We start from the raw sequence: 15475 nt of genomic DNA, 5'->3' as shown, positions 1-15475 counted from the left end.
ATCTCATCTGCCTTCCCGGCGACGGCATCTCTGATCCCCCCATCTCCGTCTCGCTTCCTTCGCACGTACAACGGCCTTCGCATGTTTCGCTTTTTCGCCTGTGAAACGCTAAAGTAGGACGGCGCCTTGCGCCGCCGCCACCGGCGAGAATTATCCGTGAGATTATCGCGACGCGCGGCGTTAACAGCCGTTCATCCGCGCGCGCACCGGGAGGTCCATGTTGACGCCGCACCGACCGGGTCAGCCAACGTCGGATAATAACAACGCTCGTTCGTAAAAACGAGCGATACGCGAGAACGAGTCGGGCGAGAAGCGGGCGAGGATCGGCCGGCTGCGATCGTAACGCGAATTCCGACCGGGTTCGTTCGTGCTCGCTCGCGCGAGCGAGCCTTCGCCGAGCGTATGCTCGCCGAGCTCTACGTATCGCTCCGCGATAAATCCGGTCGATCGTTATGAATAAAGGTGTTTTATGCACGGACACACGAGGCGCCTGCAATGGGGAGCATCGGGGGTTGTTAATAAAAGTAAGCCGCGCGCAGCGTGCTTGAAAATTCTATCATGCGTGAGATTAGCCGTAAGAGGATTGATCGGTGCTCTTCGATAACTGACCTGTGATCCGCACGTATCACGCACGTATCGGATATCGGTGCATAGAGTTGTAACTGTTATTCTCTGTGCTCTGCTTATATATATATATATATATATATATATATATATATACACGCACACACACACACAGGGTGTCCGGGATATTTTGGAAACGAAAAATTGTGAAGATCAATCAGATCAAACTGAGAAGTCATATGTCATTTTACAAAAATCGCAATAGTTATTAATGTTTGAAAATGACTACATCTAGAGGCTCTTTTAATTGATAATTTGAAAATCTGCGTACTCATTTGCAAAATGGTAAAGGATTTTTTCGTTCAGAATGATCTAATCTACAATCATATGACGGCTATTGTGTCTAGCGATAGATATGAGTACATTGAACTTCAGACTCTGAATTTTGAACACAATAGCCGTCATATAATTGTAGATTAGGTTATTCTGAACAAAAAGTCCTTTACCATTTTGCAAATAAGTACGCAAATTTTCAAGTTATTGACTAAAAGAGCTTTTAGATTTTCAATCATTAATAAACTTAATAATTATTACGATTTTTGCAAAATGATACTCGACTTTCCTTTTCAGTTTGACCTGATTATGTCCACAATTTTTCGTTTCCAAAACATCCTGGACACCCTGTATATATATAAACACACATATATGTGTGCCGCCCGGGCGCTCGGCCGTAAAACTCGAATCGGCGTGGCTAATTCTTTATCGCGAGCGACACGCTCCCTCGCACTCCCGATGGAGTCTCGCTCGCGAGATTTCGCGATTGGATCGCTTCTTTTTGCTCTGTCCTTTAAATGGACGGCGATCTCTTCTGCCCGACGTCGCGCGATTTCATTGCACCGCGCCGTGAGCGTCACTCGCGTTAATTCAGAGATCACGGCAGATCGATTGGTTTTAGATCAAACCTCACGATGCGAGTGGTTCCTTGCACGACCCTTAGAGTTTCTTATCTAAAACTTATTCGTATATGTTAAATCGTAAATTGCTAAAAAATATGAGGCTTCCTACGCGCTACTAGGATTAATAAGGATTAAGCCAATGACGGGCGATCTTGATTCGATTCTCAGAAAATCGATCTTTTCCTACAAAAATCGGTTTTCTTTTATCGATTTTTATACAAATCGATTCTTTCGAACATTGTGTCCAATTGAATTCTTCGTTAAACGAAACACTTGTTGATGAATAAACATACCAACGCGAGTCGAAACTTGATTCTCTATTGAAAGAGTCGGTTTGTAGAAAAATCGGAGAGAAGAGAATCGACTAAAAGAATCGCTTTTCGGGAGAAAAACATCGATTCCCTGAGAATCGAATCGAGATCGCCCTTCGTTATTACTAATGCACTGGTTAACGCCAGGTCTGAAATGTTGACGCTTGCGAGTCGCACATCGAGATTAATTTCGCCGTCATCTTTAATCGCCTCGCGATAGGCGCCAATATCAGCGCAGTCGCGGTGCTGGATCAATGACAAACAATCCGCGGTTAAAGCGATCCCATAATCACGACGGTCCGGCCGGCAGTTCGAAATTGCGCGGCTAATACCTCTCCTCGTGAAAAAATAGCGCGGCGAGCGCTCGCGGCGCCCCGGGCGTGCCGTCGTCATTAAATCAATCCGCGGCTCCTTTGGCTGTTTTCATTAATCAAACCACGAGACGAAACGCGCATTTCATATCGCCGGGATTGATTGGTTCAATATTTAAGTTAATCGCGTGATCGGTCACTCGCTCGCGTCCCGAGGTGTACCGCGCTCGAAACCGGACGAAAGAGTCCTGCGTCGCGCGGTGTACATTATCGCGGCGGTTTGATCCTCTCCCCGTGAAATGGAGATTGATATTTCCAGTTCGCATTCGACGTCTCGCATACGCGTGAAAATGAAACTGCGCCGCGTTTAGCGAATAAATACGTTCCGGCCCGGCCGTGTTTGGGCTAGTCGGAAAAACAAATAAGAACACACACCGTTCTGCAACCGGGACTGACCCTCCCCCCTCTCCTCCATCGGTACCCGAAAAACGCGGATTTTAGCAACAAATTCTCTGGCGAATAAATGTCTCTTTTTAATATCTTACTCGATACATCTCTCTCTCTCTCTCTCTCTCTCTCTCTCTTTCGCTTTTCCTTCCTCTTTCTCGTATCGCATCGGCCGCGGCCGCTGTTTGAAGCGCGAAACTCGAGACATAGCGCGGCCTTTATGGAGGAAATCCGTGATCGATCGGTGATCGTTAGCCATCCAGTCGCTTTCGCCGGCGGTCATTCGTATGATTTACGCGTTACAGCCACTGGAACTGCGATCGGTTACTCCGAAGCCGCGTGTTACATGTGAATTTTGCCAGGACACGTTCATTCTTCTCTCTCTCTCTCTCTCTCTCTCCCCCCTCTCTCTCTCTCTCCTTCCCTCTCTTTCTCTTGTCCTGCCTCGGCCCGCGCGCGCGCGTTCTCTTGAACTAACGACTGCGACTATGCATCGCGCCAATATGTTTATGCCGATGATACATTGTGGGGTGCATACGCGCGTCACGCTTCAGGCCGGTGATCGATAACACCGTTATCAATCAAACGGGCCGGAATTCGCGCGAGATTGACGACGACGACGACGACGACGAGGGGCGACGAATCGGAGCCCGGGAGTTCAAGGCTAACACGGTGCGATCGTCGCATCTCGCGGAATCTCCGCCGTGGGGCAATACGTTAGCCCGGCGTTTCTTGTGAGCGGTCCCTCTCGCCCGCGGCTCTGTCGCGGTGCGCGTCGCCCGGCCCTGCCGCCATTCGTTCTCCCTCGCGGGAGCGGCAATTCAGCTTAGCCCAGGCTGAAATAGCGGTTTCCGCAGAGCAAAAATCGCCGCCAGGAGTGCACCTATCCTGCCCGCCCACGCGCTACCGAAATGCCAAGAGGGGGAAGGAGATGGAGAGAGAGAGAGAGAGAGAGAGACCGCGACGGAGGGGGAAGAAACGAGAGGAGCAGAGACAGAGGCCGATGAACGAGGGTCGACGCTGTGTCTCGCGGCTACTTTGCATATCCCTGGCGATGGATCCGCTAAATCTGCGAGGCGATCGATCTTTTCTTCGCCGTGCCTTTTTTCCTTCCTTTCGTCCGCCGCCCTGTACGTTCGCGCGCTCGCGCGCTCGCGAGCGAGCTGGCAACCTCGTGGGAAATCGCGGCGAATCGACGATCTCGGGCCGCTCGATATCGCCCCCTTACGTATCCGTACAAAGCGGATTATGTATATTTTTAGGCGGTCACTTGTGTGTGTGTGTGTGTGTGTGTGTGTGTATGTGTGTATGTTTATGTGGCGCGCGTAAACCCTCTCCGGCGGGTTGTTTCGATCTCGGAGAATGCGCTCTGCATGTAAACGAGGACGCGACTTTTTTCCGCGCGACGACGTTTCATTTCGCCGCGCGCCGCTGCGCGCTTCCCAATTTAATTTGGCCCGCCGTATGCTTTCGGGATTCAACGAGAAATTACGGCGTCCCTAATTGCGTGTTTTCTTACGGAGTTAGGAGGACGGAGTGCGCGCGCGGGAATAAGCAGGGGAGTAGTAACGAACAGGTAAACGGGCTCGCGCGTTGTAACGTTGAAAACGGCTCTGCGCTGCGACAAGGCAGTGGAGGAGCGGGAAGAGGAGGAGGAGGGGGGGAGGTGGGGGTGAAGAAGACAGGAAAAACTTGTCGGCGCCAGAGGGTAGGATGCGAACGGTGGCGCGGGGATCGTGTCGTTTCGTAACGGCTGAGACTCGAGTCGCGCGATTGGCCTGCGCGCTCGCAGGAACAGCGGCGACTCCTTGATGATCGGGTTACGACAATTTCCTCGGCAAGACGCGAATCAGCGCGTCCTCGCGCTGTACAAGCGCGTCCGCGGGATCGATCTATCGCGTTAGAGCGTCAGAGCGCAGATCAGATTGCCGCTCCGAGCCGCGCTCGCGCCTCGCCGGCTGTCCTCTATTTTTACATTTTTTTTTACATTTCGCTCGTGGGAAATCGCGGCCCCGACTCGATGCCGTCCGGTGCCGCGCTCGATATCCTCGTAAATGTCCCTCCCTGTAAAACAGGTTTTGTGGTTCTACATGCTGCCGAGAGCGTGGTTCATAAATCCTTTTGATCGGGCCAGCCTGACCGGGGCTGGGGGATCCCGCGCATGCGAATCAAACGAGCAATTTCCAGCTTGGAATTCTAGCCGGGGGCGAAAGTTACCGTAGACAATCGCGGTCGCTGCACGAACACGCGCGCGCGCGTTGCTCCTGTAATTATTAATCGGATCGGCCGCGTTAATCGGCCACCGTTCGCCGCGCATTCTACGGGAACAAGAGGGAGGCCATAACGGATACTGTTGCGAATTTATCATGACGCAACGCACAGCGGCCGCAAAGCGGCAGGGGCAAAATCAGCTTTGCCTGCCCGGGCCTGCGAAACGTGCGCGACGGTTCCCCGACAGCATCGCGCCTGGCTTCCTTCGGATTCCTCAATGATGATCGCCGAGTGTCCGCGGTATCGGGAGCCGTGTGATGCGGTTGTTGGCGAAGAGGAACTGTCTCAGGGAAGTATGCTTGTTCTCCCCGGGCAATATCTAGTCGAATACTTTAGAGGCCCTCGCGCGCAGGCAGGATCGTGAAACCGAAACTAATTAACACATCCATCTCACGGCGAGAGCGCGGTTCGAGCTGTAATTACTCCGGAAACGTGCGCGCGCGAGGGTCGGAAGTCGCCTTTTAACGTCGTTTACGCCGGCTGATTTCGAGCCAGCGGGGAGAAAGTATCGATAAGATCGAAGTAGGATTTATCGTCGGCCTCGCGCCTTCCCCAACGGCGATCTCCCTAATCTCGCGTCTAATCTACCGGCCGGGACGGGGGGAGGTGGGAACCCCGCGTTGCGGAACCCCGGGACGGAGATATACATTCTCGCCGACACTAAGAATTCGTCTTTCGAATTTATCGCGCGTTGATTTAATTAAATCCCTGGCGCGCGAGCACGGTCGTTGCCGTCGCCGCCGCCGCCGCCGCCGCCGCCGCCCGCGCCGCCGTCGGCGGCGGCGCCGCCGCGCAACGCGGTCGCTCCTTTTTCTTAATTAACCGCCGCGCGACTACGCCGGGTCGCGGCACGACGTAGCGCCGGCGAATAAAGTCTGAGAGGGAGGGTGAAGGCCATTGTTTGATACTCCGCCATTCGCGCATATCTCAGAGCGTCGTGCGCAGATCTATGTGTCTATCGACACGAACAAAGTTGCTCGGCTCTTTTACGGGAACGCTGGAATTATCAGCGACCCATCGGCGCGGACAGTGATTGTTTCGCGGTGATTAAAATCAAGATTGAGATGTGCTGTTGCCTCAGGTAATGACTGGCCCTGGAAACCGTCCGAGCCTCGAAATGTTGGTTCTGCATTAACCCTGCAAATTCCGCCCGACTAGAGAGACCAATGGAGAGAGAATCTCGAGGTACGGCATTATACAAGCTGCCGTCCTGCCTTGACGCCGTAAATTATTATTAATTGCTGTATTCTCTGTGGAAGGAGACTTATTTCGGGATTACTTAATATTCGATTTTCTCACTACCTTGTCTGCATTTGATCTTCATACTGAATTTTCATCAGTAATTTATGAATAGCTCACGCAGCTGCAGGGTATACGAGGACGAGAGATGTTGAATAGTTTAATAAAGATTAATAAAGGTTAAGGTTTAAACGGTGAGTGAAGCGACACGATTTTAATTCTTATAATTTTGTTTTATTTTTCTCGGCGTTGGAAGTTCCGATAACTCTTGCAACTCTCAAACGAGCTGATAAGGAAGTAGCCGTAAAAGCACAATAGCCGTTAAATAACAATTATGTGTTCAATGATGCTGTTCATCTGATGCGGTGCATATTTAAAATTAGGTTTTATATAATAACAATTAGGCTAAACAGATGTGGGGAAAAAAAGTGTTGGTCAATGTCTACAAGACTAGACGATTGAAGGAGCGTCATTAGATGCATGCGAAAATCAATACTTGTCTGAGATTTACAACAGTTCTTAAAGCTCCAACATCCATAATCGAAAATTATTTATCATCTCTATGAGATGGTAATTACAAAATTATCCGTGAGTCATTATTTTTGGCCGCCCGAATCGATATTTCTTCTTGCGCCAGACAAATATAGGAGCTAAAATTGAGCTAAAATTCGCCAATAATAGTGGCTTGCAAATGCTGGCCTAAATTCCACCTCGGGTATATTTTTAGTTCCGACGAGTTTATTGAAGGCTAAAGGTTCATAGAAAATAGCAAGTTTATTAACCTCATTAAAATTGGAAATTTCCCAATATAACAATAATTTTATATAGCTGGAAATGCACGATATGTCGCTGGCTGTGCTCCCGAAGCTCTGGCTTCTCGATCCGCCATCCTACTGCTGGCTGCTCCGTCATGACACTCCGGATGCTCGCTCATGTCACCGACAAGTCCGATTTGATCGAAGAAACACGTGTCGATTAACGCGGTGCCGACGAGAGCTCGATCGAATATTTCGACAGAGTATTTTTCTTACCCAACGGGAGAATCGCAGTTTACGTGCCAACGTGCGAATGCACGGCGTTCAGTATGATAGCTTTGAGAATTCCTGCAATTATTATATAGATTATTAGGATTGTTTTAATCGTGCGCGATATTGATTTATTATTTATTGATTTATTATTTATGAATCGCTAAAAGTAGAGGAGGAGACGATTCTGTCAGAAATGTATATCATTTGCCACAGCAGTAGCTGTGCTGTGCGATGGAGCAGTCAGGAGTAGGGTACTGGATTGAGAAGTTAGGACGGAGGATGCGGGATGTCGGGGGGGGGGGGAGACACCCGGGGTATATTTCCAGGTATGACAAATCGTTTATCATGCAAGAGGATTCCGATATTAACAGACCTTTAATGAGCCCACCGGGGATAAAAATATACGCGAGTCGAAATTTAGGACGGCATTCATAGCCTGTCTTCATTTGACAAATAGTGATAGCTTCGTGAATCTCTGATTAATTATTCGCCAACCTGTGGCTGTACTTATCCCGTATATACGTATGTTTAATATGACTTGATATTAGTTTAAACGATCGAATGATTATATAAATAAACGATTCGTGCACATGAATACGTAATTCACAGTCTAATTTTCAAAAATCTTAAATAATTCATGAGTTATGAATGCCGGTCCAAGATCAATTTTCCAAGTGTTGATATTTGCGTCCAATAATATACGTTGAGCCGTAATTTTGTTCACGTTTGCCAATGTTTTCTTTCCTGTTTATCTTTACCTTTGTACGAAATTCCAATTTCAATAGTGAATTGGTAAATAGCATTATTGGACAGATAACTGTTATCTTTGCCTTTGCAGCATCAGTTTTTTAAGAGCTATATATCTTATCTACTTCCAACCTCAAAAAAGAAAAGGAAAAAAAAGAAAAATTAGGAAGAGATAAAAATAAAACGTGTAATTCTTTTTATCCATTTTCCTATTAATCTTTATTAAATTATCCAATATTTGCTTATTTTATATACTCTTTATTCGTAACTGAGCGTTATTTTATTAACATGTCGATGGCTTAAATTACGAATAACGAGCGCACGTATAGAATAATATTGAGTATAGTATAATCGAACATTAAACATTTTTGAGTAAGTACTTCTTCGAGATTCTTCGACACGGCAGACTGCCACTATTTGTAGCGGCAAGGTAGATCAGTAGCTCGCAACAGCGTCACATCCCGAGATTCTTCATTGATTTTTCAAGTTCGACGGAACTTGCAGGATCAATGGCGAATTAAAATTTCGATTTGGGTATGTTTTATCGCGTTTCTCAGTTACAGATCTGAGACAAATATTCTTTGTTTTTTTCCTTCTCTTTGCTTGTTCGCCCCTTTTTCTTTTTCCTTTTCTAAAGAATGCCGTCGATCTGCTGTTGTGCATACCTTTGAAGAAAAGCACACAATTGTAATAAAAATATTGAATTTATTCTTGCTTCTAATACCTAACCATTCATATCGTACGAGGTGTGAGTGTTGTATATGAAAATCCGAAATCGACACTCGGAGCGTTGAGAAACAACAACGATCACAGTGAGGTCAATGGTGGGGACAACGATGTGTTTACGTTTGGAAGATAGAGACGCGGATCATAAAAACGATGTCGCGATAGAGGTAGGCAGTTAGTCGCTGTTGGACGCCCGAAGACGTTACATGTGTCGTCGTAGACGTGCCGAAGTAGACGTGCCGAAGTAGACGTGCCGAAGTAGACGTACCGAAGTAGACATGCCGAAGCAGACATCGCCATCGTGCAGAAGGTTGGTGAGTGGTTGATCAAATCATTGTTTTCTAATGTTAAATCGGGTGACCGGGCATCGCGAGCATTGTTCCCTTACACAATTAATTGATTTTTCTGAATTCCGAATACCGGTGTCGTCGTGCGTTTCCCCTTCGACATCGGTCCGATTCAGATGTTTTCTTGATCGCCAGACCGCGCGGGCTCGCCGTGCATTTTCCAGTACGAACTAAGTGATCTGAGCCAGCAGTTAAGAGGGACATCTCGTGCGCTTTCCCTTGATGTCCATTGTACCTCTTGGTGCTGGATGGTGAGCTTCAGGCTGGGATACGTTGATGATTTCCTCGAGCGCTTTCCCTTAAAGATCTCCGAATGTTCGCCAGCGGTTCGAGTGTGCTCATATCCACTCGGACCGTCATTTTTAATTAATTATCACGTGAGGTAATTGCGCGAAAGCCTGACTCGAAGATGGTCTGGCACTCGGTGCGTCTCCGTATCCCGCTTGACCTCCACCGACGGGCGTCTGAATTATATTATCGTTATGCTGTCTATTGTATTTTTTGTGCTTACTACCTCGAACTCGTCTATTCATTCGGCACTTAGGCTAATATTACATGTGTCGTACGACAAGTTTGTCGGATACATTGATTGGCGTACGCGGAACGATCCTAGAAATATTCTGTTTGTTAAGCAATCAACGTATTCGAAAAGATTGTCGTACGACAGATGTAATATTAGCCTTGGTGTGTATGCATAAGGCAAATAAACAAAAGAAGAAAAGTCATGTCTATAGGGACTCGCTCCCATGTTATATTATATTTATATTTATACATCCTATACTATTTATTCTTACACAAAATAATATGAACTTTAACCTGCCGAGTGCCCGGGGTACTTTCACTACCGGCTCGCTTCAATGTCTTATCCGCTTAAGAAAAGTCAGCGAGTTTTAGTTCGCGAATCTGACGGATGAATAAAACGACCGATAGGGCCGAAATCGTACTCTGCGCGCACCGGGTGTACATTTCGACGATGACAAACGTGCATGCGTGCGGTCATGCGTCAGCAAATTCCGCGATAATAACCGAAACAGCACATCTGCCATTCAACGTTCCCCTCTCAACCCTTGTTCTTCTCTTCCACCTCCCCTTCTCTCTCTCTCTCTCTCTCTCTCTCTCTCTCTCTCTCTCTCTCTCCCCCCTCTCTCTCTCTCTCTCTCTCTCGTCCTGTATATACATATATATACATACATATATACACACACACACACATATATATGTCTACTCGTATATACATCTCATTGTTTGTCTCGTCGTCACGGATACAATAATGATTGTGTCTCGGAGGTTATTGTTGAAATGTCTGGTGCGATTAGAAGAGTGATATTACGGGTAGCATTCCCAAAAGCGCACGGTACAATATCAATCAAAGTCTTTACGCGAATCAAGGGAATCTGAATATCAATTGCCTCTGCGATATACGGTCGAAATGTCAGTTATCATATAGTCGTCCGTTGTGTCTTGATATACGGAGGAGTAATATCGAGCTCACTCAATATTTCTAACATGATCTTCGCGGAATAGAAATTATTTCGTCGCGCCGTGACGAACGTCGGAATAATATAAAACGGCGTTTCGCTATTCGCACAGGAAGCGCGATGAATAATATAACACGATAAAATCAATATCTGTATTAATATCCTTCGGACCGGTTGAGAACGAGGTGATTTCCAGAGAGAATCACGAGTTTCCTCGCCGCGAAGCGTAAGAAAATTTTGACGAACTCCTTTAAAAGTCAAATTGTTTGGGATAAATTGGACCATCTCTTGCGTATGCCTTTTTTTCGGGAAATCTCGCGAAAATGGAAAAGATGGAAGAAGCGCGCGCGCACGTGCGCGAGAGAGAGAGAGAAAGGGGAAGAGAGAAAAGAGAAAATCGGGGATCTCCGCGAGGAGGTACGTTGTTAATGCTATTATCGGAATTAATGTTTCAACGTATCCGTGGAAAGGCTGTTCAAACAATCTCATCACGATGGACTTACCACTTCTCTCTCTCTCTCTCTCTCTCCCTCCCCTGCCCCTCTCCCTCCAGTAGGTGGTAAAGGGCAAAGAGAGAAAGAAAGAGAAAGGGCAGAGACGGAGAGACTGTTTTAAGTAGTTCGTCCATTTTAACAGTCTCACCTGCCGGCTCCTTCCAGTCGACCTAGAATGCCGCGGTGTGTTTCGAAAGCGGGCTGCCGGGGCGCTCACGCGTATAGACGGCGGAAGGGGGTAGTTAAATTTGTAATTTAAATCAATGTTAATCTTACAAACTACAGCGTAACATACCGGGGTAAGATTCATTGCCGACGTTCGGCGGAAAGACGCTTATCAGCGGGATTGGCCGGGAGGAGGACTCGCGCGCGTCCGCGGCTCCGGCGACGAAGTCGTTTAGCCGTATTGTAGCTCGCGCGATGGATTAAAGAGACCCCCCGCACGGTCAATATTATTCTGCGATAATGTAACTCTCTTATCGCGCGGTATCTCGTGGACGAAATTTAAACGGAATATCGAGCGTCGCTGTTAACACATCCATAAACACGTCGGCGCTCGGAATTCCGAAAGTGTCCAATGGCGGCGGCGGCGCCTCGTTTAATCTCGAGAACTCAACGCGCACGTTACATTTTAATTGCTGAATCGCCGCGCCCTCGTCTCCTCGGCCCGGCACTCGGCCGGCTCTACCGGCGCGGTGGCCTGCGGTTTTTCTATTGGCGCGCGATATTTTCACCCCGAGATTCGCGTCATCTCTATTCTCTTAACGACGCCATTCGTCGTCGACCGTGATCGCCGTGAAATGGCTTCTTTATCTGCGCCGCGCTCGACGTTTACAGCGTGCTTCGTAACCGCGTCACGGTCGTACCCGGAGCTGCGTGTGTATGTTGCCTCCTCGTTAGGGAGGGACCACCATCGCGTCATACCGCGCGCGAGATTTACGGCGGCTTTCGCACGCGTGACTTAAGCTTTTCCACGCGTACGAAATCGATGCGCGTGCCTCGCGCGTTCTTATCGACAGGGTGTATTTCACGAGCGTGTAGATTCACACAGCCAGCCGGCCGGATGTGTGAAGTTTCGGCTGTGCGTCGCTGCGTGTCACACATTTTTCTTATTTTATTGAACATTCCGCCGCACAAATCCCTCGGTATTGCACATTTTTTTTTCACAACACGACTCCGCGACTCGTCCTGTGTGGTTGAGCATAATAATTGTCGTATAATTGCAATTGCATTTCTCTCGGTGAAGCTGTCTTTACGGAATCGTAATTATATTTTGAATGGAAGTCTCCCTACAAAATTGCATCACGTAGTTTTCGTACGATGGCGCATCGACGCGCTACCGGGGCACGTCGCAATATTTTTACGAATTATATTGAGAATCGCGCGGCTTCGTCGTTGTTTTCTTTGAGCAAAACAAATATTCATAGCTGGGGTTTCGTGGATCGACGTTTTTCGTCGATCGTCTGTAAGACAAATACCGACTCGCTGTCGTCGACTTCGAATATATCGGCCTGAAGGAAGAAGGAAACAGAGAGAGAGAGAGAGAGAGAGAGAGAGAGACAGCCCGAAACTGAGTCGTAGCTTTCATAAATCTACGGAGATTTCGTACTCTTTTGTTGCTTCTTGTTTTTCCGCGTGAACGTAGACGGCAGCGCGTACGTGTACGCGTTGGATGGTGTATCGAGGCGGTTAAATGTCGGTGTATATCTGGTTCGATCAATTATTGGATTCCTGTGAGTGCCGCGCAAACGGCAGAGAGCGGAGAATGAAAAGCTACCGGCCCGCTTCTTCCTCCAACGACTTTCCTCTATCGATGCTCTTCTAAGCTCGGGAGGCAAGAGGCGTCTCTCTCTCTCTCTCTCTCTCTCTCTCTCTCTCTCTCTCTTTCTCTCCGAGGACGATCACAACAGTCCGCGGATGAGTTCCTTCGCGGCGAAAATGACGAAAAATTTAGAGTCTCATCCGCGGGATCTTTTCAGGCGCAGCTCGGGGTAGCGCACGCAATTTATAGATTAACAAATGCAAACGACCCGCCGAGCTCGAGCCCCCGGCATCAGCGACATCGTAATGCTGTAATGGACGAGTGAAGGGAAATCGGGTTTTAAAATCTCGCCGACTCATTTCCTCCCGTTTCAATTTACCTCGTAAATTCTCGCGATTGCTAGCTGACGGTTACTTTTATATCCAATTACCGGGTTTTCGCCGGCGCGCAAGCTCTTCATTTCAAGCGGGGAAAAATTTTGTTCAACCTTTTCCTTTATGTCGTATTCTTAAAATGTATCTATTCTCGAGTATTTCTATCAACTTTTGAGAAGGACAACAACGAAATTGAGCAAAGGCGCACGGCCTGAAGTTGCCAAGTCGTTACGAGGGCCTGTTTCGCTATATTTTTCTGGTAAATAAATAGACCTTGTGAATTTTAAGTCAATTAGTCGTGCGCTTTCTTTGGAGAAAATTCTTAAAAACAGTCTTGAAAACGACCTTCAGCAAACGACTCCCCCTTAATTCAACTCATTTTTCAAATCTGTCCACCTGTTGGTATTATGCTTTCATTAGCGAAAATACGACAGAAATGAGCGTTCTCTCCCTTTCCGTCTTTCCCTCGGCTGTAATGTATTACCTTCCTTGGAAGAGCATAATACGAAATGTTAATAGAGAGCAATTTTTCATTAAGCGCTTTTCGTCGTGTTGTACAATAGAATATTTTCTATTGTCCCGCGATATTCCCCGTTGCAATATCGCGAAATTAGTATTCTTCGGTAAATCAGTCACCCCGGGGCCATATCGCGGGGGCACAAAGTATCTCCGCACAGTTTTATTTCATGTCGACGGCGCTCTCTCTCTCTCTCTCTCTCTCTCTCTCGACGACGCGGCGTGGTGAAAAACACCGGTGAGAGAGACGCTTCGCGCGGTCGATTCAATTTAATACCTTTTACGATTCGATTTTTTTTCCGCGCGGCCGTTATATTCTTCCCGCCGATTGAATTAAGAAATGAACAATCGCCGCGGCGCGGCCGCGCTCGCGCGCGCGAATCATTCCTGGCGCGCGTATTGCACTTAACTCAATTATCGATATGTACGAATACGCGCGGGCTCGAACATACGTAACGCGCGCGTCAGTTCCCACAGGAGGTTTTCCGCATGTATACACGCACTCACGCACTCATGCACGCACGCACGCACGCACGCACGCACGCACGCACGCACGCACGTACGCGTACGCGCACACGCGTAAGCGAAGAAGAGAACGGTATCCGCACGGACGCAATTCCACACGCTCGCTCGCTCGCTCGCGTGTTCGTCATTATAGCGGTACGTTGCAAAACGCAGCCGTCGGGGAAATGCAAATTGTAAATTGAATATTACGCGCCTCTCCGCTAATCTCGATACTGCTGTATCGCTTAGTCTCGCTACTATCCCCGCGTCTGTTTACGGCTTCCATGCTAATTCGCGCTCGCACGAGTCCGAGAGTAGCTGCCGTTGATTCACGAGGCTCGAAAAATCGAACCTATTCCCGGCGATCGAGAGCGGCACCGCGAAAAATTACGGAATCAGCGGACGCCGGTTGTTTTCCTTTTCCCCTGTGCTAGTTACGAGTGTGTGTAATTTTTCTTTTATCGAGCTCGCGCGACGCCCACACGCGACCTGAGAACAAACACACGAGACCACAATCGGAAAATGATCCGCTCGGACGAGTGTGAAATCCACGGCGGAGAAATCGCTCCGGAGCAATATGAAATTACTTTCTCGCAGCGGCGAGATTGTGAGCGTCGTTCTATTAATCGCTGACTGGCTGTTCCGTTACCGGTATCGATCGTCGAACACAAACATGCCGAGCAGACCGGATCTATATTCGGAATTCCGTATTCATAGTTCGGTGGCGTTTCGTCGTGAATTTCTACGCTCGTAGCGCAGCCGAGGAGACAGGCGAAATGATTTTCCTCGGAAAATACGAGCCCCTTTGTCCCATCAGGTACTTCAAAAGATCCCTCCGGCCCGCCGAGACTCTTTTCGGTCGATGCAAAAAAGAAACTCGCCGAGTTATGATTTATCGTAACGGTAAGGGGCGCGCGCGCGCGCGCATAAATATATATATAATATATATATATATATATATATATATATATATATACGTGTATATATACACGCATATATATACGTATATGTGCCAGGGACACCTATATCGCGCTGCAGGTCACATATAGTTGGCGCAGGGAATGGACCAGGTGAGCCATGGTTCACATGGGAAATGAATGTTCTGTCGCGGACGGAACATGCTGTGAACATAGGGCAAGCTGCTTCATCGACCGAGAGTCGCGCGCGAGACTGCGGCGGAGTAGTTTTGTAGGATGGAATTCGTTGCGGATTTCCCGAATCGGACCCGAGATCCCTTCGTCCTTCTTTTTATCCCTCTGCTGAAGCTCTCTCACCTTTCGCGCGACGCGCACGCTCGGCGACTGATCGTTAAAGTGGCATCGCTCTCGCGGCAGCTTTGTTGCCTCCGCGAGACGCTGAACCTCGGTGAGCGTTGATTTTCGTCGAAATTACACAACGCT

General features: G+C 48.1%; 1 protein-coding gene across 4 annotated transcripts in view; it reads left to right on the top strand.

The window, feature by feature from the left end:
• Positions 1-15475, top strand: part of LOC105186530 (lachesin) — a 275093-nt gene that overhangs the window by 55933 nt on the left and 203685 nt on the right. The window contains exon 1 of one of the 4 annotated variants that reach the window (XM_025304499.1): positions 8635-8910. The exons of the other annotated variants lie outside the window; for them this stretch is intronic. The gene's annotated coding sequence lies outside the window, so the exon portion shown is untranslated. Of the gene's footprint in view, positions 1-8634; positions 8911-15475 lie in introns of those variants that run through there. 4 annotated transcript variants of the gene reach the window in all.

The sequence above is a fragment of the Harpegnathos saltator genome, unplaced genomic scaffold (genome assembly GCF_003227715.2).
Source record: "Harpegnathos saltator strain DR-91 unplaced genomic scaffold, Hsal_v8.6 scaffold612, whole genome shotgun sequence".
Taxonomy (NCBI): domain Eukaryota; kingdom Metazoa; phylum Arthropoda; class Insecta; order Hymenoptera; family Formicidae; genus Harpegnathos; species Harpegnathos saltator.
This window is presented reverse-complemented; position numbering and strand designations above follow the sequence as displayed.